Genomic DNA, 23,943 nt, shown 5'->3' with positions numbered 1-23,943 from the left:
TAAACAACGTAGAAACTCTTCACACATGAGCCAATATAGAGATTATGCAGATTGTGCGACCAGAAAAAAATTCTTTCCATAGAAAGTTAATTAAAAAATAACACTCCGAAGACAGTAATTTGGCAGCCTAAAGGACATTACGTTTTGCACCTCACTAGCAGCCTGATTCATGTACATGCCGTTTTGCGTGTCCCTAATAGCGAATCATAGCGAATCGCTATTGAGGACACGCAAAACGGCATTCATGTAGGAATTGCTACTTAAATAGCGATTCCTACATGTTCTTTATTTGCGAGTAGCAATTTGCTACTCGCAAATACTCCCCAATCATTCCTATGGGCCAAGAGGCCCATTGGAATGAATGGGGATTTGCGAGTAGCAATTTGCTACTCGCAACTGAGATAGCGATTTTAAGGGTGCCAGGGGTGTCCAAAGGACGCCCTGTAGCACCCCTAAAATGCACTTTTGGACAGGTGTTGCGCACACACATGTCCAAAGGACATGTGTGTGTGCTACATGCAACTTTGAATGATGCTTTTAAAAGCATTTTTCTGAGTTTTTGCTATTTACCGACAGGTCTGACCTGTCGGTAAATAGCGGCCCCAAAAGTCCAAAATCGCAATTTTGTTGTGTGTCATGAATAGCATTTGAGGAATCTCTATTAGAGATTCCTTAAATGCCATTCCACGCAAATATGCAAATTCTTACATAGCGATTTTTGCATTTGGTATCATGAATCCCAAATGCAAAAATCGCACTCGCTAAGGGCCAGATTCTGAGAATCTGGCCCTTTGCGAGTGCAATTTACCTACATGAATCAGGCTGATAGGTTACACATGGAGGCATAATTTGTATTTTAAGGTTAAATCTTTAAATTGGCATTTTATGAAAAGTGGTGAAAACCAAATAGCTAGTGACAGTAGCTGCTGTAATGGACTACTTACTACAGCCTATGGTCCATTCAAACCAACAAGAATGTATCCACAGTAATAACATTACATACAAAATGATTAAACATGATAAACACCACTTAAATACGTGGGGAATGGTGTTCCAGTGTCAAAACGAGTGAAACAAACTATCCAACATTACTTACTACTGCAGAGAGTGACCTATTAAGGGAGCATGACGTCTGTATGAGGATATTAATATTAAAGGAATTATAACCACACAGATGGACTCTACCTGGATGATGATATTTAAATAAGGTAAGCACTGAATAAAAGAAAGTCACTTCAGGCGTGTATTCCACTTCCACCACCAACATTTGGTCAATAAAAGACTTTCCTTTTCCCTTGTTTCGGTCTACAACTCAGCTGCAGCTTGGGCGACATCAGGAAATAGTATCATTTTAGTTTTGATGCTTTACTAAATCTTCCCTCAGAGGTTCTTTCTGCTGAAGTTTCTGGTTTATCTCCATTTCTTTGCATTCTGTTAGAGGCAAGCAATATACATTTTCTTTTTTTTTTTGTTGAAAACCTTTATTGTGCAATAGTAGCATACAGTTACGGGTCTACAACCGTCCTGGCCGGCCTCGGCATCAATTTGCAGCACATACGCAAAGTATACGACAGCTCAGCAGTCCACCAATACAAAAATAGCAGATATTCCGTGCAGCATGTAAGGTAAACGTGACCACTGAGGTGCAGGAGTAAAGAAGGTTCATTTTAAAATTAAAGATATGAAGGATCAGATGCTATTCAATCGAACAAGGACACCGAGTGGGCAATGCACATCAGGATGGCGACGAAGCGAATAATCAGAATACTGGTGCTAAAATAAATTTAACAGGATACTGGGATACATATTCACACATCGCACCGGTTAGTGCCCACCCCATGAACGTGGGCCAACCCTAATACCTCTTGCATTACGGCATTGAGCAAAAACAGCAAGAGGCACCACACTGACCCACCATACTGACCCAAAAGAGGAAAGAACAGAAAAGGGAAATAAGAAAGAAGGAGAAAAAAGAGGCCCATAGTAACTAAGAGAGGACAAAACAAAAAGCCCATCCCCCAACCCCCACCCTGCACCCCTGCAGAGGCTACGGCCTACCCCTCCCCCCCCCCCCCCCCTAGCAGCGTGCCTGTCGCCCATAAAACGAGTACCCGAAATATAGATACAGCAAGAGAAGAAGACTTTTAAACTAGATAGAAGGAAGAACCCATGAAAAAGGACAGTAACCGAGAAAGAGCACAGCGAAAGAAAGAGGGCCATAGAAATAAAGAATACACAAAACTAAAAACCCCACCTTTCCCAACCCCCCACCCTGCACATCTGAAGAGGCTACGGCCTACCCCCCCCGCCAGCGTGCCCGTCGCCCCCCCCCCCCCCCCCCAAATGGAAAACCCCAAAGAAGGGAAAAAACGGAGGAGAGACATCAAAACTGGGCCTTGGCCATCCCCCGCCCCGCTCACACTGAGTAACCCAGGACCGGTCGTAAATAAACCCGGGGAGTGTCAATCGATTATAGCAGTATTAAGAAGAAGACAATAAAGCACACCCCTCTCAGTCGCTGGCTAGGCATCCGTCTCTTAGCATCTGGAGGAAATTCACCCCTGACCCGCTCTAACCCGTCCATTGGTACATGTCAACTGATCAGTCGCCATACAGTACAATCCCATATGATCCGAAGCGCCAGGAGAACAAAGCAGAACCAATTCTTCAGGGGACTCCAGCAGCAAGGAACCGACAAAACACAACTCACGAATGTCCAGGTCTAATAACAAGGTTCCAAGCCACCCTCTCAAATCACGACACATCGAAGGCCGTAGAGGATAGAGAGCCACATCAACGGGGTGCAGAGGCGGTGCAACTCGGGTGGGCAAAAGCACTGTTCCGTGGAAATGTTCCACCTGCAGTGTAGTTCCAAGCCCCCACACAGCACTTGTGTAGTCGGCAGAGTGGAGCCCGTCTCTCATACCCGCCAGGGCCCCCCACGTAGCCAGCTGTAGTTGTGCAGCAATAACCCTTGGTGCTGGTGCAAAGTCGTGCGTGGTATCCCTTGTCTGATGACCATCGGGTCTCCCATTCACCGATGGGACAGCAATGGCGTCCAGCTTCTGTTCGAGGTCACTGGCCCCTCCCCCTATGGCGGCGTGGAGGGAGCCGAGAGCAACAAGGAGATCTCGAATCGTGGGCTCCATCGTGCGTGTCTGGGCCAAACTCCGTATCTCGTGATGTAGCCCCTCACTCAGTGGAGCACCAAACACCTCTCGGGTCAAAGCGCTGGACAAAATGCCACTGTCCGAGGCCCCAAAATATGGCGGCGGGGTTCACTAAGTTCCAAGGAGAGCAACTCCTCCCGGGGAAACTGGGGCAGTGGCCGGGCTAAACCACACGCCAAAGGTCAACAAACTGTAAAAAGTCCACAGGCTTACGGCGCTCAGTCCAATCCCGGAGCACACAGGAGGTCAATCTGACAGAGCGTCGCTAGGCTCGGGTCGATCGACTCGCATTTCCCAGCTGTCCGTCACCTTCCCACTCCAGCAACCGATATGGACGCTGTGCTGTCCGGCTGCGCTCCGCACGCAGAGCCCCTGTCCCGGCGCTAGAAAGGCCGCGTGGCGCGGGAGGAGAGTTCTCAAGTTTCCGAGCTCGCAGGAATTTCCGGACACCACCGCCAGCGACAGGAAAGCGTCGCATTAGTAGAAATGAGGTCCTGGCTCAGGATCAATCAATCAATCAATCAATCAATCATGGCATTTATATCGCGCGCTACTCACCCGGAAGGGTCTCAAGGCGCGTGGGGAGGGGGGTCTGCTACTGCTCGAACAGCCAGGTCTTGAGCTGTTTCCTGAAGGCGAGGTGGTCCTGGGTCAGCCGAAGGTGGATGGGCGGGGAGTTCCATGTCTTAGCCGCTAGGTAGGAGAAGGATCTTCCTCCGGCGGTGGCTCTCTGGATGCGAGGCACGACGGCGAGGGTGAGGTTCGCCGATCGCAGCTGGCGGGTGGGCGTGTAGAAGGTCAGGCGGTCGTTGAGGTACCTAGGGCCCAGGTCGTGGAGGGATTTGTTTGCGTGGGTGAGGAGTCTGAACGTGATCCTCTTGTTGACAGGGAGCCAGTGTAGGTCTCTCAGGTGGCTCGAGATGTGGCTGCGTCGGGGGACGTCCGGGATGAGTCGGGCGGAGGCGTTCTGGATGCGCTGGAGTCTCTTCTGAAGCTTGGCTGTTCCGGCGTAGAGGGTGTTTCCATAGTCCAGTCTGCTGGTGATGAGGGCCTGGGTGACCGTCTTCCTTGTCTCGGTGGGAATCCATTGGAAGATCTTGTGGAGCATGCAGAGTGTGTGGAAGCAAGATGAGGAGAAGGCGTTGACTTGCCTGGTCATCGATAGGGAGGAGTCCAGGATGATGCCCAAGTTGCGTGCGTGGTCTGTTGGCTTGGGTGCGGTGCCTAGGGCTGGGGGCGGAGGGTGATGTTCCCAGGATGAGGACTTCTGTCTTGTCCGTGTTCAACTTTATGCGGCTGCTGTTCATCCATTCGGCGACGTCTTTCATCCCTTCGTGAAGGCTCGCTTTGGCGGTGTCGGGGTCTTTGGTGAGGGAGAGGATCAGCTGGGTGTCATCGGCGTAGGAAATGATGTTCAGGTTGTGGTTGCGAGCGATGGCAGCTAGTGGTTTCATGTAGATGTTGAAGAGAGTGGGGCTGAGCGATGATCCTTGCGGGACGCCGCAGATGACTTCGGTGGCCTCCGAGCGGAACGGCGGGAGGCGTACTCTCTGTGTTCTTCCGGAGAGGAATGAGGTGATCCAGTCCAGGGCCTTCCCCTGGATGCCGGTGTCGTTGAGTCGTTGGACTAGGGTGCGGTGGCAAACAGTATCGAATGCAGCGGAGAGGTCAAGGAGGATGAGTGCCGCTATATCACCGTTGTCGAGCAGGGCTTGGATGTCGTCAGTGGCTGCGATGATGTCGGTCTCGGTGCTGTGATTGGCTCTGAATCCGGACTGCGATCGGTCGAGGGATCCGTTCGTCTCGAGGAAGGCGGCCAGTTGCTTGTTGACGACCTTTTCAATGACTGGCAGGGAAGGAGCGAGATGGGGCGGAAGTTCTTGAGGTCGGTCGGGTCCGCTGTTGGTTTCTTCAGTAGTGCGCTGAGCTCGGCGTGCTTCCAGCTCTCAGGGAAGGTGGCTGTGTTGAAGGAGGTGTTGAGGACATAGCATTTCAATGTGTATTCTGGATCTTGATGCTTGCTTTATCTCTACACTCGTAATTTGTTACTGTTCCTGAAGACTCTCTTTGCCGCTACAGGAGTAGCCTACCAACGCCTCCCAGTGCTGCTGATTCGTGGGGAAGCCCTAGGAGACCTTGTGGCCGCAGAGGAGGGTGAGGCGCCGGCCCCGGGACTGCGAGGACCAGCATACAACAGCTCCAGCTGGTCCTCTTCCCGCGTGAGCCGCGCCCCCTCCCAGTGCCACGCCCCCAGGACAGCGCGATAACTTCTCCCGGCACCCGCTTCGCGGGTGCCACTCGTAATTTGTTACTGTTCCTGAAGACTCTCTTTGCCGCTACAGGAGTAGCCTACCAACGCCTCCCAGTGCTGCTGATTCGTGGGGAAGCCCTAGGAGACCTTGTGGCCGCAGAGGAGGGTGAGGCGCCGGCCCCGGGACTGCGAGGACCAGCATACAACAGCTCCAGCTGGTCCTCTTCCCGCGTGAGCCGCGCCCCCTCCCAGTGCCACGCCCCTACAATCAAGCACAACGTAAAAGCGACTCCATCAACGCGCATCGCGGGACGCGCGCGGGGCATAGTCCGGGGCGAAGACCGGGCAAAGAGCGGGCCGTTTGAGGCCGTTCGAGGCCCGGCGAGCCCGGGAGATCGGCCAGAGCCCTATCTACTGTAAGGTATTTCACCTACCCTTTTTCACAATCGCCACTTAACCCACACTATCACAAACCACGAAAACTACCATCTATTGCACCATCATCTCATAGTAGTACAAGATGGTAGCCACAAGAGGGTCTAAACAAAAAACCCCCGCCCCAGGGAGTGCCAGGAAGTTACTGGGACCCATGGACGACTTCCTGGCAAAAGCAAATTCACTCATTGACCAAAGTATCACCCTCATGGAAAAAAGAGTTTCACTGGACCTAGAATTTGCCAAGCGATCTTCCCTGGGTAATCTCGCAGAAGCCAAAACTCCCGCCCCGACTGTAAACAAAAAAGCGCCAGGTATCGCGCAAGAAGGCAGACGCAGCCTTCCAAACAACATAAACCTATCTGTTTCTGACCTTGCAGACTCCCCGTTAGCCTCAGAATTGGATAAAACCCCAGAGCTACCACCTCAATCCCCTACCCAGACATCCCCCCTGGAAGACATGCAAGCAAGAGGAAGGAGAGAAGGAGCGATTAGCAAAAACAAGTTCCCCCAAAATAATCTTATACTAGCCAACACTGCTCCCCCCCCGAATATCCCTCAGATTCCTTTAACCTCGCCACTAATTCCCCTACAACCACAGCAAGCACTTGCGACGGTAATAGTTCATCAAGACCAACAGGAAGGATCCATACCTATTCTGTTGGATTCGCCATCGCAACCACACATAAAGGCTCCGGAAAACTCGGATAACTCTATACTATTAGAGAAGATAACAGAAATCTTTAAACAACTACTACGACCTATAGAATTAAAGCTAACTAAGCTAGAAACACAGATTTCGAAGCTCATCCCATCTCCACAACACTCTCAGGGCCCCCCCCCAAAGAAGAAAGGGAACGCAAATTCTTCTCACAACGCTCCCTCTAATTCTTTGGGCAGCATCACAAAACCTTCTATCCCCCACACAACCACTTCACAGACAGTACCACCCACTGTTCCTCCCCCCATTCCAATACCTCCAGCCACCCTGACCCAAAGCACACCAAACCCTACCACTGTAGGTCCGACTACATCAAAACAAACCAAAACGCAACCACCCACAACCACTCGACCACAACCAGCCCCCAGAAAAACTGCTCCCCTTAAAACCCCGGTACACAACTCCTCTTCTCAACCAGCCCAAAAAAATCCCCCAAAAGAGCCTGGAGAAGCCAGACTCCATACGGAGCTTCCTCCCGAGGCCGCTCCCTATGTAGCAGTCATGATTGGAGTAATCGAACTACCTCCTAATACGGCGGAACCGCCGTGGTCCTTAAAAAACAAAGTTCACCATTGGCTGCAGACTAATCGCCCCATGCCGCCAAACTGCCATGGTAGGATCTCCTCACTTTACAGGACTCCGTGGGTGGGGAAAGGTAGCAAACAATACCCAGGGGACTGCATCATTATCACCTTCGAGGACCCTTGGGTGGTAGACTATATCACTTCTTGGGAACACCCAAATCCAAAGGGAAGTATAAGAATCAAACCCCTCTCATTCTTCTACCCCTCCATCCAAACAGTAAATAGCAATTTCTTCGAGGACCCCGCTTTCCCCTGGGTCGACCCATCCCAGCGCCAACTAAGCTTCCCCGACAACAGACAATATGGCACTTCCCGCTTTAGGGAACAGGAAAACCCTTGGCAATTAGTCAACCAACGCCAGCAGGGAGAAAATCACGGAGAATGGGGATACCAACAACAGAGGAGGACCCGCAGAGCTCCACCTAGATGGGATCCCTGGTACAACATCCCAACAACAAACAGATACAGTCCCCTAGAAATGGTGGATTGACCATTAAGGGATTTAGAACAAACTACCCCAAACTCGATACACTCCTCCTCCCAAAGTAACAACTCCGTCATAACTTCACCAACCTCTGCCCCGAAAGATAACCCACATACAATACCTTTACTATTCTGGAATGTGGCGGGTCTCCGAACCAAGATCAACGATCCTGTGGCAGTCAACTTCCTAGAGCAAGGCAAAATAATCTGCCTCCAAGAAACCTGGGCAACTTCAGAGTTACATTTACTAGGGTATAAAACCTACTTCTCACCCGCTACTCAAAGCCCAATAGGCAGACCCAAAGGAGGTCTAACAATTTATATTGCAAACACTCTTTCCCACCTAAAAGTGTCTAACCTCTTCACCGACTCCAACTACCAGATACTTTCCCTCTCCTTTGCAAATGAAGATACCATCATCCTCGTTAATTTCTACAACAACTTAGCGGAAAACGACTTCCTCACCTTCATCGTTAACATGCAGGAGAGACTAAGATCCCCCCAACATGGGGAGACTAATTCCAAAACGATCCACTTCATCTGGGGAGGGGATTTTAACACACACCCGTGTCCAATGGCAGACACCAAAATTTGCGGTTTCGTGGACGATAATGACGCCCCACTAGCTCACTTCATCCATAACAAATCCGGCAACGCCCTGAATAACACTCTCTCAGAGTTTGACTTATTTATTTCCAACTCCCCGAAGGCTGAGAAAAATCAGTTCAACCCAACCTATGTAGCTAGAGGCCACCAGACAACAGTGGACTACATCCTGCTGTCCTATAGCCTTGCCGCAAAAGTCACAGACCATCAAGTAATATACAATCTACTAAGTGACCACTATGCATTAAAGACCGAACTTCACCTATCGGAACATAGATCCAAGGCTACGGACATTGCAGCTGCCCTTACCCAAAATAATCTACAACTGCACAAACAAAATGGCTATTCTATAAAATGGGAAAAGATCGACCCACAAAAACTCACAAAACAATTAGTCAACCAGGCATATTCGCATATTATTAACTGCCTGGACCCAGCTTTAAACCACTCCGAGGTCCTGTCGAACTTTGTAGAAATATTGAAACTAGCCAAGAGACTACTTACGGGGAAAACAGCCAATAAACACACGGATAGGAAAGGTTGGTTCAACCACAACTGTACAAGAGCCCTAACTGATCTAAAAACCGCCCTCCATAAAAAACCAAGGGACGCGGGCCACATCCAACTTCTGAGAAGGAAATATAAGCTGGAACGTAAACTAAAATTACAACAAATGAAAGAGAAACTCTGGAACGACCTAGATAAGAGCTCCCTATCAAAAAATAGTAAGGACTTCTGGAGAACGATCAGATCCCCTTTCCTCTCGGACAACAACTCTCCCAAGATAGAGGTGGCAATAGATGAGGGAACTTGGATAGCTCATTTTGAACAAATTTTCAAAAACCAAGTAATTACAGATCATCCACCTCACCACCACAACGAAGTACAATACCCAATCCCAATCTCTTTTGACATCACAGAAATCCTGGTGGCTCTGGATAAAAGCAAAACCGGAAAGGCCCCGGGTCCGGACGGCGTGCCTGTGGACCTTTTTAAGTTCAACCAGGAGCTTTGGGCACCTATCCTAACAAGAGTATGTATAGCAGCAGCTAGCGAGGACATCTTGGACTCCTGGACCAGATCAATCATGGTCCCCATCTTCAAGAAAGGGGACCGACAGGACCCAAAATGCTATCGTCCCATATCCCTTCTGGACTCCCTTGGCAAAGTGGTGGGAAGGGTCATTCTGGAGAGACTGCAACTGTGGAGTGAGGAAAAGTCCATTATCTCGGATTTACAATTCGGCTTTAGAGAAGGTCTTGGGACAGTTGAGCAGGCACTTAATCTCAGCCTCATAATGGCCAAATACATGCACGCAAAGAAATCGACGGTATACATGGTCTATGTAGACCTGTCTGCCGCTTTCGACTGCGTCGCACATTCCAAACTATGGACAGTCCTAAAAGAGATGAATGTGGACCCCTCATTGCTGGACCTTCTAAGAGAGCTGTATTCCGGGGCCTCAGCTAGAGTACGGTTCGGAAAGAACGGCGAGTTGACGGCATCATTTGGGGTGGAGCGAGGAGTTAGGCAGGGCTGCGTCCTGGCCCCCTTTCTCTTCTCGCTCTACACAAACGGCTTGGAGGAGGCGATGCTGAGAGGGGCCCAGGACCTCCCAAAAATGAAACAGAGACTGATTCCAGCGCTCCTCTACGCGGATGATGCCGTCATCCTGGCCCGAACCCCGCGTGAACTTCAGTACTCTTTAAATAGATACACCACCTTTATGAACTCCCTGGACCTAAAGGTTAACGTAAAAAAAACTTTTGTCATGACCACGGGGAGGGGGAAGAAAGGAAAAAAAAACATCTTCCTCGATAGTCAACCTTTGGAGATCGCCACACAATATCCATACCTTGGGATTGTGATTGACGATAATCTAACATGGAAACCAGCAGTTGAGGCGAGATGTCACAATTTTAAGCGCGCAATAGCAGCCCTGCAGACCTTTTCTCGGAAACTGGGAAGGAGGCGCCCAGTAGAACTCCTAAGAATCTACAATGCCAAGTGCCAGGCGATAGCTCTTTACGGAGCAGGGATCTGGGGTCACACAGACGTTGGAGCCCTCCAAATAATCGAAAATCGATTTGTAAGATTTCTTCTTGCCACCCCAAAAGGCTCATCAAATTACGCCTCCCACATGGAATTGGGAATTCCTTATTTGCAGGACCTCCTTAAAATTCAGCCACTACTCTTGTGGAGGCGTATTTGGACGTCGGAAGCTAACACACTATCACAGTCGATAGTGGCCGACATAATGTCACTCGACTACGCCTACAGAATTAAGTGGCTTAGCTACGTCAGAAGCTTTTTCACCGACCTTGGCCTCGAAAAACACTACCTCCATCCAGAATCACTGGTAACTCTCCCAAAAAAGGAACTCAAGGAACTTGCACTACGGCACTTGGAAACACTAAGACTGTCATCCGAGTCAGCAAAACCTTCAGTGGTTCACGCAAACACAGTCCAGCAAACGTTTGGCATTCAACCGTATCTTACTCTCGACACTAAAACATACGAGAGGATGTTACTTACCAGGCTCAGACTGAACCTCTTTCACAGACTGGTCGCCTTTCCGTTAAACAAAGCCTGGGACCCAAACCTGCCTCCATGCCCTTGCGACGAGAAATCAACCCAATCCAATATCCACGTCATTTTATTCTGTAAATTTTATCATCCCCACAGAAAATATTGGATACTTCCGCTGTGCAGGCGATGGGGCCTCAGACAATGTCGACCAGCCTTTCTAAGACTGCAAACCTTAGAGTCGGAAGAAGTCTGTTACCTGGTTTTAAACTTTTTAAAATGCATTTTGAACCACAGAAAAAACCTTTAGCAAACTGCACTAAGGAAAAAGTAAAAGAAAACGATTTAATGACCGAAGACTCTCTGAAACAAAATTACCTTTTTCCCTTTTGCTTAACTGCATAAATGTTTTTATGAAATGGTCTTCTTTTTAATCTATGTATGTATGAATTCCTTATGTTACTTGCTTCTTTTATGGTTTCTCTTTGTGATTAACCGAATAAAGAATTATTATTATTTATCTCTACAGGTATGATAACACTGTGATAGTTTTTTGCTTTTTTGTTTTCACTGTTTTCCAAAATTGCACTTAATGCAGTAGCTATAACAACTAGGTCCTGAAGAAAGCCGGGGTCCTTTAACCCACAACGGCTGAAACTAGTAGACCATTCTTTTCGGTAGATTAATTCAAAACCGACACTGTGTTTTTTAAGAAGTCCACCAGTGGTCATCAATAAATGTGCCTTGGACCACTGCTGTATCTTTATATATATATATCCATGAACATGAATATAACAGGTAATGATACTGCACAGGATACCAGTTTCTTGTTTCTTACAGCAATTTGGAAATTGGCTTTCAAGTCCACAAATCCTTTGTGACACATCTAGCTCCTTTAAGCCTTGATCACAGGTGGGCCATCAGCGTGTTAGCAGGATGTCACATGACTGTATACATCATCTAGAAATACTGAATCCTCCTGTAGTTCTAAGAATACAGCAATGCCCAGAGTGCACCTTTTTTGAAAGTGGAATCTCAGTTTTTCTGTAATTACTGCAATTCAGTTTCCCTTTGCACAGTTCTTAAATCCAGGGACATTGCAGTTACTTCCATATGAGAGTGCTTTCAAAGTGCAAATTGTCCAACTTTAAACGATGCCTTAGTACCACATGTTGGTTCCTCATTCTGCATCCATATCCCTTGGACTCCATAATGATGGAAACAATGTTCCTTCATATTCCCTTGTCACGCTTTCATTCTATTTTGTTGAAATGTAAAAGTTATGCATTCCTCTTGCTAGTGTATTGCTCTGTGTAAAGTTAGCATTCGCTGCACCATTTTAAGTTGAGCCTCCATTTTGAGACATTTTTCGAAACAAATGTCTGTCTCACTCGTATGTCAGCCTCAGCAAAAGCAGCTGATATACTTTTTTCCTTTTCTTGTATTTCTCCAAGGTTGAGTTTTGCTGTGCTAATGAATAGACTGTTTTTGCTACTGCGTGCCTTTCTCACTAGATAGGCCTGTTCCCACCCTTAGAGTGGCAGGGTGCAGGCAGAGTAGACTTGACGCTGAGATAACATTTATCTGATCCTGGGATTGCAACTCATCCTTCTGTATCTCACTGTTCACCAACAACCAACTGTAAATTTCAGTCTGGACGTGTCCTTCGTAGTCCTGAAAATGTACATTACATGTTACCTTGTTGGTAGAGGTCAGACCCTCTGCAGTAATCTAAGTAGGCTGGTTAAGACCGGACTCCACTCGAGTGTACTTTCAATAAATACTTTTAGTTTGTATTCTCTGCTGTTTGGCCGACTGTTTATTTGTTAGGAAGTCTGAGAAGTGGTCACGAGTGACCCAGGTGGCCCTAATCGGGTCACTTCCTTCACTTGGCGCCCAAACAGGAACTCTATTGGGTGGCCATCCCGGGTGAGGAGGTCGGGCCACGTCAGACTGGACAGGAAGCCCGGGGATCCCTGCACAAGAGAGTCCTGTACTCGCAGCTGCCCCCTCTGCCTTGTCCAGTGGTCATCCTGACGAGGTCCTGAACGGCGAAACACTTGGATCTGACTGTTTGGTCCGAAGAGTCAGCAGTGGAGAATACACTTTTTGAACTGTGTGCACCAGGTGAGTTTGCTTTGGTTCTTTGTGGATATGGTGCCATTTGTATTTGACATGGTCTAAGGACCGTCTTTGGACAAGCGCTTGAATTTATTTGAGTTCTTTATGAACATGGTACCATTTTTTTTGGTAAAATTTTTATTTTGCATAGCACAAAAAGGAACAATAAACAAAATGTACCACATCGGGCGAACAGATGATCCCACACAGTGGGAAAAACAGTAGATCAGGACGAGGCAGTGATACAATGCGAGAAAAAGGAGCAAGCTCTAGGCTCAAACAGTCGCATGGTAGAGGCAGTCTTATACGTAGCTCCATAGCTGGGAGTCTCTGCTAATCAAGCTGGGAATAGGCCAAGAGTCACAAAAACGAAAAAAAAGGAGCCTCGTCCATGAAGCATAGGTGCCCCGACTGCAGACCGAAGGGAACACAAACATAACTTCCCACGTCCCACCCGCGACGGTGCCACACTCACTCCCCATTCATCCGTCACGCATACTTAAAGCTGAAAGAGATGTAAGGTCCTCAATGATGCTGGGCATACTGCCGAGGGCACACCAGTAGAAAGAAAGGACACCAAGGGACCCCATATGTGTTTAAAGTTTTTGTAATTGTGTAATTGCCGAGGAAGATGTCCGCCATTCTCTCAAGACTCAGGAGCCTCCACAGTCTCGCGTGCCAGAGTGAAATCGCCGGTGCCTCCTTCCGCTTCCAGGCTGCAGCCAGCATGAGCTTGGCAGCGCCTAAGCAAAGCCATAGAATCTTCTTGTCCGCGCGTGTCTGGTGCTCAAGGCCGGGGTCCCTCAGGCCCAGGAGTACGAATGCCAAAGAGGTGTCAATAGGATACCGCAAAATATCTTTAATATGTGAGAGAATCTCATCCCAGAAGGGTTTGATGATTGGGCAGTCCCACCAAATGTGGCGGAAGTCCCCCAGAAGGCCACAGCCCCTCCAACACTTATCCGAGACAGCCGGGTAGATACGATGAAGCCGGGCCGGGACCATATACCACTGTGTGAGAGTTTTTAAGTGCGCCTCCCTCAGGAGGATCGAGTGATTAAATTGAGTCAGATCCCTCCACAGAGCCGACCATTCACCATCGGTGATGTCCCTCCCCACCATCTCCTCCCACTGCTCCATGTAACGCGGTCTAGGGGAAAGGGCGGATTGAAGCAGCAGTTGGTATAGGAAGGAGATGGCTCCCTTCATGGTGGATGTTTTCAGCAGGAAGGCCTCAAATTTGGAGGGAGGCCTCGTGGCTGCCTCCCGCACTCCCGGCGACGTGGCCCAATGAAGCAGTTGTAAATGCCTGTATTTATCAGTTTGCGGCACCTGATAGTCCCGCATGCAATTCACGAAGGTCAGGGGGTCAGGGCCGTGAAACAGATGGAGCAGCGCACGGCATCCTCCCTCTCTCCAAGCATCAAAGGGGCCCTCGGTGAGAGCCGGCGGGAACGCCGGGTTGAAATGTAATGGGGTGAATGGAGATGGAAAGGTCGTCCACCGCTCATCCCCTACCAAGGTGTCCCACACTTTCAGTGTAGTCCCCGTGGGCGTACTGATGTACGCATTCACCGGGCGATCTCGCTTCGGCTTCCAGGCCAGATCCCAGATGGACCGACCAACCACGCTTCGGTCCATATGCAGCCAGTGTTTCTCGGAGAGTTGTTGCGACCATTCCACCATGACTCTGAGTTGGGCAGCCTTATAATAGAGGTGTAGATCCGGGAGGCCGACTCCCCCGTCAGACCGTAGCCGTCGCAGGAGTGCAAACGAAAGACGTGCCCGACCACCCTGCCAGACAAAGTTCAGGATCAACGTTTTGAGCTGTCTAAAGAAGGAAGTACCCAGTGGAATCGGTAGGGCCTGAAAAAGATACAAGTATTTGGGGAGAAGGACCATCTTAATGGCATGCACCCTTCCGAGCCAGGACAGGAATTTGGGCTTCCGCTTCTCCAATTCGGCCCGCGTCTTAGCCAGCAGGGACGGAAAGTTGGCCGCGAATAACCCACCCACCGTGGGGGTCAGGTGGACTCCTAGGTAAAGAATCGATCCCGAAGCCCAAGCTAGTGGTGTCGATGCCCTCGCCTGAGCAACTTCGGCCTGTGATAAGGTTAAGTTCAGAACATAAGACTTGCCATAATTAACCTTGAAGCCAGCCACCCCCTCAAATTCTAGCAGAATATCCCGAACGCAGGGAAGAGAGCTAGCGGGATCAGCCACCGAAAGCAGGACGTCGTCCGCAAAGAGAGAGATTTTGTGTTGCTCCCCTGTGAACGGTATACCCTTCACCCCTTCATGTTCCCTCACTGCCATTGCCAAGGGCTCAATGCTGAGCGCGAATAGCAAGGGAGAGAGGGGGCACCCTTGTCTGGTGCCTCGCGAGTGTTGAAAAAAGGCCGACAGGTGGCCGTTCACCGCCACTCTCGAGCGCAGGCTACAGAAGTTTGCCTTCACCATGGTGATGAACCTATCGGAGAAACCAAATGCTTGCAATGTGTGAAATAGAAAGCCCCAGTCCACACGGTCGAAGGCCTTCTCCGCATCTAGGCCCACCAGCACAGCTGGAATGCGGAACCTGTCTGCCTTCTCAATAAGATGAACCACCCTACGGGTATTGTCGTGCGTCTGGCGGCCTTTGATAAAACCGGACTGATCCGGATGTACAATCGTCGGAAGCAGGTCCTGGAGACGGCTTGCCAGAATCGCCGAATACAGCTTCGCATCAATATTAAGTAAAGCTATGGGACGGAATGAAGCACATTGCTCCGGGTCCTTCCCCGGTTTCGGCAGGACCGTAATCACCGCCTCCGCCAGGGTCCCTGCGTTCACACCGGACGTAGCCATGTCATTAAAGAGAGCAACCAAAAAGTCGCACACCTCAGTCGCATAGGTCTTGTAGAAGACCGCAGTGTACCCGTCCGGGCCGGGGGCTTTATGTAATTTTAAATTTTTGATGGCGGAGAGAACTTCCTCCCTTGAGATCGGTGCTTCCAACAGGTCGTTCCACGCACTAGAGACCTGCGGGAGCGGCAAGCGCTGCAGGAACGCCCGCTGTGACGCAGCATCCAGCGCGTCGCCCGTGTACAGATCGGCGTAGAAGCGGCCAAAGATGTCCGCCTTCGCACCGTCGCGATGGTGGAGCACTCCCGCGGGATCCCTGATCCCCCCTATGTATTCTCGTTCCCTTTTGTCCCGCAACTGTCGGGCCAAGTGTCTGCCAATCTTATTGCCACTAGAGTATGAATGCCGGCCTAGTCGCAGGAGAGTAAGCTCGGCTCTGTTGGCATAGTGTGCCTTCAGCTTACCCCTAACCGCCATCAACGGGCGGAGGGTCACTCTTGAGGGGTTAAGTTTGTGAGCCCTCTCGAGCTCGAGCACCTCAGCTTCCAGTGCTTCACGTTCCTTCCTACGCAGGGTGTTAAGCTGCGAATTGAGGCCCAGGCACGTCCCTCTTATCGTCGCCTTAAAGGCGTCCCACGTATTCGTCAAAGAAGTATCCGACGGGGGGTTGAGGTCGAAAAATTCACGTATGGCCAGACGCAAGGCTTGGTTGGAAACCTCGTCCCTAACCACCGACGCCGGAAAGTACCATTTTCGATTCGCGGTGTCAGGCGGAGACCAACGGAGAGTAAGCACCAAGAGACTGTGGTCCGACACCGAGATCGGAAGAATGGCGGCATCCAATATGTTCCCTCTGAGGGACTGACTAAGGAAGACGTGATCTAAGCGAGAGTAGGAGTGATGCACGTGTGAGAAGAATGTATAGTCTTTCGTGGTAGGGTGAAAAAATCGCCAGCCATCTACTAGACCCAACTCCCCAACCCCTTGCTGTGTGGAATCAGAAAAGACCCCTGTATCCGCTCTGCGCCCCCCCGAGCTGTCCAAATCCCTGTCCCACACCAAATTGAAATCCCCCAGCAGGAACAAGAGCCCTTCCGCAAAGTCCCCCACCTTTACCAACAGGTCCTGCAGATACTTGTTCTGGCCCGCATTGGGCAAATACACCACTACAAACGTGCACAATCGACCCTGTATGTGCCCTTTAACCATCAGCCAACGGCCCTCCCTGTCGTGGCGAACCTCCACTGGTTGAAAGTGCAACGCAGCCCTGAAGAGGAGTGCCACCCCCCTGTGTTTCGTGACAGCAGAGGACCTGTAAATAATGGGGTACGCCTTATGGCGGAGCCTCAACTCATCCTTCCGTGCCAAGTGTGTTTCTTGCAACCCAACTACATCAAGGTGGTGATCCGTTACATACTTCAGAACCCTCTGCCGCTTCTGTGGCGAATTCATGCCCTTAACATTCCACGTTCCTATGCTAAGCGGCATAGCGAATATAAATCCCAGAAACTGCTCTCAGCATGCCAAGCGCCCCCAACCCCGCATCCAGCCCAGCCCGCAAGCAATAGATGACCAGTAGCCTCCAGAACAGCCGCGGCATGACATCTCCAACAGTGAAGTACACACTCAGCAGCAGACACACAACAAGCATCCCCTTTGGCCCACCGTCACGGGTCCCCCCCCAACATCCCGGAAACACCACAACTCCCAACCCCGCCCCAAATGATATGCAATCAAAAAACGGGGCAAAAACAAAAACAAAAGTGCAGAAACAATACTCATCATGTCCAGAAGGCCGAAGTCCGTAGGAAGCCTCCCGTACAAGAAGCAGGCCGGGGGGGACTAACACACTATCCCCCATGGCCATAGTCGAGGGTGTCTCCTCCAAGAGTACTTTCATACCCCCCAACCAGAAGGCCTGGGCCCCTCCGGCGCCGATCCACCAACTCCTTGAGGTCACGCCGCTCCAGAGCTGTGCTGCGTGTCGGCCAACGTGACCGATGCCACCGATGCAACTGCTTCACCCCGTTCCTGCAGGCTGGCAGAGAGATCCGGCCGCTGTCGGATAGGCGAATCCCCCACCCTTTGCCAGGAAGATGAACGGCGGCGCCTCCGAGACGGAGAGGCAGTCGCGGCCTGCGAAGGCGGCACATCCTCCAGGCCTAGAAGCTCTTTTGCTGCTTGAAGCGTGCGGATTTGAGCAAGACGATTCTGCCACCTGAAAATGATCCTAAAAGGGTGCCCCCAAGAGTAGGCGATGCCTCTCTCCCTCAGGAATGCAGTCACCGGGCGAAACTCCCGCCGCTTTTGCAAAGTAGAGGCCGCCAAGTCCTGGTATAGCTGAGGTCGATGATCCCGGAACTGCAGCGACGTGAGAGTCCTGGCCTTGCGTAGGATCCGTTCCTTAAGCTGGAAATCATGGACGCACACTAGGATGTCGGGGGGGGCCCCCCCGCGCCGGGGCAGTCCAACCCTGTGCACTCTGTCCATCTGGATCTCCTTCGTATCTTCTTCATCCAATATGTGAAGGAACAGGTCTTGGACATATCCCCGCAGGTCCCCAGCCTCACCGTCCCATGGCACCGCCCGTATTCGGATGTTGTTTCTACGGGAGCGGTTTTCCAGATCCTCCGTGTGCAACTGCAGATCTAGGTTTTGCTCAGTGAGGCGAATGATGTCCTGCTGTAGCAGGTGGACGTCGGTGGCCACACTCAGATCTCGATCTTCCAAGGTTGCCACCCTCTCGCCTAGGCCATCCACGTCTCTCCGCACCTCCCGCAAGTCGGAGGCCAGCTGCGCTCTAAGTTCGGAGATGTCCTCCTTAATGGAGGCAAAGAGTTCGGTCATAAAGGCTTTCGTCGCCGGAGCCTCATCATCCGACTGCTTCGCCGATCCACTGGCTCCAGGGGAAGCCGGCTGCTGGGAAGATTTCGGGCCATTATCCTTCCCCTGGCCCCGTTTGCGCTGCACAGTAAACATGGCGGCTCACAGTGCTCCGGCCCAGCGCCACGTGGCCAAGTATAATGGCGGGCCGCGTCGTTCAGTTCAAACGCACACCAGTTCACGCTCCATAGTCTCCAGCTGCGCCTAGCCTCACGTGCACAGCAGTACGATCCGTGGGCCCCACCGGTGTTCAGGCAGGACAAAGTCCAGGTGCTGACGTCTGCCCCCAAGCACCCTCCGGGCCTCCGTGCGATACAAGCTGCGCCGGGATCCGTTGGTTAACACCGCACCCCTACTCCACAGTAGACATGGCGGCTCACAGTGCTCCGGCCCAGCGCCACTTGGCCAAGTATAATGGCGGGCCGCGTCGTTCAGTGCAAACGCGCACCAGTTCTCGCTCTGTAGTCTCCAGCTGCGCCCAGCCCCACGTGTACAGCAGTACGATCCGTGGGCCCCACCGGTGTTCAGGCAGGACAAAGTCCAGGTGCCGACGTCTGCCCCCAAGCACCCTCCGGGCTTCCGTGCGATACAAGCTGCGCCGGGATCGGTTGGGCCAACACCGTCCCCCTACTCCATGCCAGGACAGGGAGAGCGCCGCTGCTCAAGGCCACCACCTTCGGAGTGCAGATGTCTCGGCAACACCCCGAGGGCCAGTGGAGTCGATACTATATCTGCCGCCAGTTCTACTGTACGTCGGATCACAGCGACCCTCCACCTTCCGCTAGCTCCGACCTCTTCAGACGAGCTTAAGGGCCCCGCCCACCACCTGTGCCGGGCTCCGATGTCAGGAGAGCCCGGGGTCTCGCAGGCCGCGGAGTGAGCTCGATCCCAGGAGCAATCTCGGGGCTACACCGCTCCGGCGACCACACCAGGGCCGACCGCTCTGTCAGACGGACTTCCCCACCGCTTTTGAGGCGGGTGCGCTCCCTCAGATTTGTGCTATTAGAAGCTTTGTCGGATCAGCGCCGGAGCGGCACGAAAAGGCGTCCTACTCCGCCGCCATCTTGGCCACGCCCCCATGGTACCATTTTTGATTTGTACTTGATGAGGTCTGAGGACCGACTTTGAAAAAGATATTTGCAAATATCTGTTCGGCATAAAAAGTGAACTTGTTTTCGTATTCACAGTAAAGTGTTTTGTTTGGGCTGTCGTTGTTCTGCAGATGCTCGATTGGAAGAAAGTCAGCCAGCACCTCCGGAAGGCACTCCGAATTTTGACATGTACATAAAACATGGCCTTGACCCTATTATGTTTAGTACATTATGGCACAAATATACGAGGGACAATGCTGAGTTGCAGTGGCCAATGACAGGCACTTCTGATTAACAGAAATTTAATTTTCTACAGGATAAATTGTTTGCGAAAAGGAGTAGGCAGTCGATGTTTGATTTCCTCAGAACGTGGCAAAAGGAAGCTAAACACAGACAAATAAAGATGAGAAAGAGGCCCGGAAGGGGAGAATGCAGGCATTGACTCAGTAGTGCACGATATAGAGAAAATAGGAAAGGGAATAGAGTGTGCTGATAGGAAGATTAGATTACAATGTGAAAAGTCTTGTGTTCGCTGAGAAGAGAATGATACTTTGTGGAGGAATAATTGGAAGCTTGACCCCCACCTACATATGCCCCGCCGAGGGTATACCCCGTACTTCCTCTGCAGCCCCAGCTACCTGGTTCTTCTGTCTCTGCTATGGTTGCTCCGTCTGGCTTGACCACAGCCGAGTGGATGAAGCACAGCCGTCTGAAACTGAACTCAGACAAAACAGAAGTCCTCATCCTAGGCACCTCCCCCTCCGCCTGGGATGACTCTTGGTGGCCAGAGGCCCTTGGAAAAGCACCCATCCCGACGGACCACGCACGGAACCTGGGCGTCATCCTGGACTCCTCACTCTCGATGACCAGACAAGTCAACGCTGTTTCATCATCCTGCTTCAACATTCTTCGCAGGCTCAAAAAAAACATTTCGCTGGATCCCCACCGAAACTAGAAAAACGGTCACCCACGCACTGGTCACGAGCCGCCTGGACTACGGAAACACCCTATACGCCGGTACAACCGCAAAACTCCAGAAAAAACTCCAACGCATCCAGAACGCTTTAGCCAGGCTCATACTAGACATCCAGCGTAAAGAACACATCTCTGGTCACCGGAAGAACCTCCACTGGCTCCCCGTAAATAAGAGGATTACTTTCCGCCTCCTAACCCACGCACACAAAGCACTTTACGAACTTGGACCCGAATGCCTCAACACACGACTGTCCTTCTACACCCCCTCCCGTCAGCTACGATCCTCCAACCAAGCCCTTGCCACTGTACCTCGCATCAACAAAATCACCATGGGAGGTAGATCCTTCTCCTACCTGGCAGCTAAAACCTGGAACTCACTTCCCACTCACCTTCGCCTTACTCAGAACCACCTAGCATTCAGAAAGCAACTTAAAACTTGGATATTCGACAAGTAATTCCCCACCCTTCCCCAAGCGCCTTGAGACCCTATGGGTATGTAGTGCGCTATATAAATCTCTTGACTTGACTTGACTCTTGCCCTTTCTTTGACTTTGCCCTCTGTGGCTACGATAACTGCTAGTCTCCCTGCTACGCCTATTGTTTCAACATCTCTTTCGCCAGCTCTCACACAGACGACACAATCGGCAGCGACGTTGGTGCCTATTACTTATGTTACTACTCCTCCCCTGTTCCTCCATCCCGACATTATTGGGCAGCGGAACGCAGCTCTCACACAGACGACACAATCGGCAGCGACGTTGGTGCCTATTACTTATGTTACTACTCCTCCCCTGTTCCTCCATCCCGACATTATTGGGCAGCGGAACGCCTGTACGTGGACTTAGGTACAGAGACTGGGCGACTGCTAGCGAGCGACTGGGGCGGATATTGATACGATTTGATGTGGAAGATGAAGAGAAAGGGTGGCAGCCAATCAGGCCGCTCAGTGGGCTCATAACCCCATTTACAGTGTGGAGGATATGTGGAGTGTGATAAAAGATTATGAGCCATTTGTGCAGCAATATGCCCTTAAGCACATGTCGTCTACTTTGATTGGATTGTGGGAAGTGTTTTAATGATGTGGCACCCCAAATTGTTTATATTAGGGATAATGTACATGCAACTGGTATGGCACCTGGTGAGGTTTTTCGTAACATCACGACGCTTGTCGCTTATTGAAGTAGACTGCTTGACAAGAGCCCGAAGACAGTATCCTAGTTTCCATTGAGGGAAGTCACCCCATATATCACCCTCAACTACCAGAGCTACGGGATCAGCAGAATACTGTTATTAGACAGAGAGTAGAAGCCCGTTTCCAAGAACAATGGGTCTACACTCCGTGGAAAAGGAGTGAGGGTTTTTTCCCTTAAGACTCAGTTACCTGACCCTAGGAAAAATCCTACTACATAGTATAAAGAATTGACTGAGGCCGCATTGTCGATGGTGATGACGCTGGCGGACATTGAGATTTGGTTTGCTGGTGCCCGTTGATATTTGGAGGCAGGTCCATACACAGTATCAAGTTATGGAATTGGTTGGTACCTGGGGCCAGATTAAAGCAGGGGACCAGGAGAGGAAGCCTGGGGAGAACCCTAAGGCCGAGATACTAGTTGTGCCTGGTCGAATAATTATGTACAAGCACTCTCTTATTCCACGAGAAGGGTCGATTGAGACAAGTTAACAGCATGTCGTCAGAAGAAAGATGAGAGTGTGTCTGATTTCTTCACTCAGTTTAAAGGGGTATTTTTGGATTTTAGCAGACAGGATTTGTCGGTGGAGGGAGGTGTCCGATTGTTCATTAATAGATTTGTTACGAACCTGCTTCCCGAGATTGCGACTCTTTACAGGCCTCGGAGAGCACTTGGACTACCACCTCCCCTTCTGTTATATTGAGTATGGGGCAGTATTATGAGACTAGGGAGAATGAGGAGAAGGTGGAGAAAAGCATAAGGAATTGAAGACGAAAGTGTTGTTGCAGCAGGCTTTTAGGGGGAATCTTAGAGGAAGTGGTGGTTCGGACCGGCAGCTTCCGCGTACCAGCCGGAGCTTTTGCAGAAAGTCGTGGCCCTTAGAGGAAGGGGTTCTCGTGGATGGGGTTGTGGAGCTGGTGGACAGGACAAAGCTCAGCTTGGTGCAGCCTCAAAGGATCCTCCCGACGGTAATTACTTCGATGACAATAAAGGCGAACAGTATTATCATGATGACTATGATGTGAATGAGGTGATGGGACTGTCTCACAGCTAGGACAACAGGGACAGAGGGAGGGACCAGTTCAGATACCTATAGATCAGCACAGTCCTTATGTTACTGCAGATTTGCATGGCTCAACTAAGGAATTTTTGGTGGATACAGGTGCAATGAATAGCTCTATTTCTTCTTCACTGGTTCCCGGGGCAGCTCTGTCTGGCTGCAATAATGTTTCGGTAGGATTTTCTGGTGTACAAGTTGCGAGCCCCATTGCCAAGTCTCTTACACGGACTATAGGTCCTTTTACTGTGGATTCGCCATTTTTGTTGACATCTAATTGTGGCGAAAATGTTATGGGCCTGGATTTATTAAAGAAATTGCATGCTGCAATTTATTTTTCAAGGGAAGGTGTTTACATGACGATGGAACCGAATGTAGGCAGCTCTAAGCAGTGTCTGTCTAAAGTTGCGCCACTCCCTGCTGAATTTAAGGATGTGCCGCCCACGTTGTGGGCAACAGGTGACACAGACGTAGGACTATCACAGATATCCCCAGTTTACATTCAAATAAAGACAATGCCTTTTTGCCTCATATTCCTCGGTACAAAATACCACAAGCAGGGGAACAAGCCTTGTTGGAAATTATTCACTTGAATCAGTCATGAGCTGTTGAAGAGACAAATGCGAATGTGTGCTATTGCCCTATTCTTCCCATTCTTAAGAGGACACCTTCGGGCTCCTCTGACTATCATCCTGAGGTTTATCGTTTTGGGATTGACTTGCACGAAATCAATAAAATTGTGGTTCCTTAGTTCCCGGTGGTCCCTGACATTACTGCTCTTCGATGATTCCTTCTACTGCCAAATTCTTCTCTGTCATTGATCTAAAAAATACATTGTTTAGTATCCTGATTGATCGAGAAAGCAGGTACTTGTTCAAATTTACATTAGCTGGCAGAAGCTTTAGATTCTGTCGCATTCCCCAGGGCTATACTGAGAGCCCTTGCATATATAGTCAAGTCTTAAAAGCCCAATTTGACTCCCTCATGCTCCCCTCAGATAATGTAT

At 50.4% G+C, this 23,943-nt stretch overlaps 1 protein-coding gene across 1 annotated transcript in view; it reads right to left on the bottom strand.

The window, feature by feature from the left end:
- Positions 1-23,943, bottom strand: part of LOC147659470 (butyrophilin subfamily 1 member A1-like) — a gene marked incomplete at its 5' end in the record, with an annotated part of 90,877 nt that overhangs the window by 5,623 nt on the left and 61,311 nt on the right. The window lies entirely within an intron of this gene.

Source organism: Lissotriton vulgaris, unplaced genomic scaffold, assembly GCF_964263255.1.
Source record: "Lissotriton vulgaris unplaced genomic scaffold, aLisVul1.2 SCAFFOLD_3603, whole genome shotgun sequence".
Lineage (NCBI taxonomy): Eukaryota > Metazoa > Chordata > Amphibia > Caudata > Salamandridae > Lissotriton > Lissotriton vulgaris.
This window is presented reverse-complemented; position numbering and strand designations above follow the sequence as displayed.